This window comes from Panthera uncia, chromosome F1, assembly GCF_023721935.1.
Source record: "Panthera uncia isolate 11264 chromosome F1, Puncia_PCG_1.0, whole genome shotgun sequence".
Taxonomy (NCBI): Eukaryota; Metazoa; Chordata; class Mammalia; order Carnivora; family Felidae; genus Panthera; species Panthera uncia.
Window position 1 is genome coordinate 57,349,376 of NC_064813.1, and position 2,689 is coordinate 57,352,064.

A 2,689-nucleotide genomic window follows, 5' to 3' on the forward strand; every position below is an offset into this window, starting at 1 on the left:
TGCCGGCAGCTCAAACCACTGATTTATAATGATATAAATTTCTTATTTTGGAAATCTTGTGAAACGTTTCTTGCATGTAAAAAATATCTACTACATGTAAGATATACAGAATAATATCATAAACATGCACACACTCACTGAACAGCACGGAAACAGAATGTAATGACTAACCCATCGTGCTCCTGTATGTGTTTCCCTGATCACGTCTTTCCTCTCTTCCTTCAGAAGTAACCAAATTTTAGGTTTTGCAACTGTCCTTCCATTGTTTTCCTTTATAGGTTCACTGTATCTACGAGCATCCTGAAACATGTTTCATTTTGCAAATTTCAGAATTTTTTTTCAATTTTTTTTTATTTATGTATTTCGAGAGAGAGAGCTCGAGCAGGGGAGGGGCAGAGAGAGAAAAAGAAAAAGAATCCCAGGCAGGCTCCTTGCTGTCAGTACAGAGCCCGACAAGGGGCTTGAACTCACGAATCGTGACATCATGACCTGAGCTGAAATGAGAGTCAAACTCTTAACTCACTGAGCCACCCAGGCACCCCGTGAATTTCATCATTTATATAAATGGCAATGTTCCATACGTATGTGTGTAAAGACTCGTCCACTTCGAGCCTATAGACATCTTCATTCATTTTACTGTCTCCTGATACATTATAATTCACATAGTTATCCTTCTATTAATGGTCACTGAGATTATTTCTGTAGATTTTGGCTAAAACGAACGTTCTCCAAATGTGCATGAGTGCAGCATATCTTTAGAGCATATGCCTAAAAAGGGAGTCTCTGGATCTTAGAGGATGGTCCCCATCTACAAATATCCCAAGTATGGTATTGCTAAATTGCTTTGCAAAGTGGTTTACATCCCCACCCTCAGCAGTGGATGAAAACCCCTGCTACTCTACATCTTGGTCAACACTCCACATTACTAGACATTTTAGTGTGTTCCTCTCTGGGGTCTACAGTGGTACTGATGTGGGAAACAAAGGCAGAAAGAAATGGCAGATAAAATTGAATTTCCTTATAACCTTCAGCCTATCGACAACTAGACAACTACTTGAGGCCAGCAGAGTAAAACATTTCCCCAGGAACTCCCTACTGTCTTATGCTAATGCTTTGCTGGAGGGAAAGACAACCTTAGCTTGACAATAGGTAGGCCTCCTGTATCCTGTGGGTCTTTTTTAGCATAAGAAAATCTCACTGGAAACTTCCCCTGGACTTTACCTGCCCCCAACTCCATAGTTTATAACCAGTCTCTCCTCATGGTCCCGGAGCAGCTCTTCCTGCCCACAGGTCCTGTCCCTATGCTTTAATAAAATCACCTTTTTACACCAAAGATGTCTTCAAGAATTCTTTCTTGGCGGTCGGCTCTGGACCCCATGAACTTCACTCTCACCCAAAAAACCTCATCAGTACTACACTGTAGTTTTATCTTGTATTTCTTTGATTATCAATAAGTTTAGGCACTTTTTTTTTTCCTGTTTATTCTAAATTTGTTAAATGCCTTTTCACACCTTTTCTATTGGGATAGTTTTCTTTTTCTTATTGACTTTTAGGAACTCTTCACGTATGAAACACACCAGATACATTGGGAGGGGGGTACTTCAATATCAGTGTGTTTTACTGGAAAAAGAAATTCATCTTAATACAGTTAGACTTATCAAATTTTTCATTTATGTTTTGTAGTTTTTGTCTAATCTATAAACGTATCCATAAATATATCAGACAAGATTTTCTGTAAATATTTAAGGTTTTCTTACGCTTAAATCTTTAGTCCTCCTGGAAATTATTTTTAGGTATGGTATAACACAGGTACCCAATTTCATTTCTTTAATATGGAGAGGCAATTTTCCCAGCATCGTGTTCCATTTCCACCCCAACATGTAAGCTTTATCTGACCAAATTTTCATATGTGCAAAGGTAGGTTTCCTAGCTCCTGAATTTATGCTAGTGGTCTATTTTCCTGTCTTTGTACTTCTGGTACACTGTCTTAATTAATATAGTTTCAAGAACAGCACATAAGGAATATTTCCCCACCCTTTTCTTCTTCAAGATTGGTCATTTGTGCTTCAGTGTGAATGGTACGCCCTTTTTATTTTAATCGCGTTTTCTAAATGCTTATTGCTGGCATATAGAAATCCAATTTTGAAAATACTCATCTTAAATCCAGTAATCTTGCTAAACTTAATTCTAAAAGTTTGTATATAGACCATCTGAGGTTTTTTCTGTAGAGGACAAAAATATTACCTTCAGCTAATACTGGTTATGTTCCAGAAGTATCTTTATCTTGTTTCTGATTTTAAGGGGAATGCTTCTAATCTTTCACCATTAAAAATGATGTTGCTGAAGGTTGCTAGCTTTTATGAGGTTCAGGAATTTTCTTTGTATTCTTAGTTTGCTAAGAGTGTCTTTCCATGAACAAGTGTTAACTTTTATTCAACGTGTTTTCTTCATCTAAAAAGATCAGCATAGGGGCGCCTGGGTGGCGCAGTCGGTTAAGCGTCCGACTTCAGCCAGGTCACGATCTCGCGGTCTGTGAGTTCGAGCCCCGCGTCAGGCTCTGGGCTGATGGCTCGGAGCCTGGAGCCTGTTTCCGATTCTGTGTCTCCCTCTCTCTCTGCCCCTCCCCCGTTCATGCTCTGTCTCTCTCTGTCCCAAAAATAAATAAATAAACGTTGAAAAAAAAAAAAAA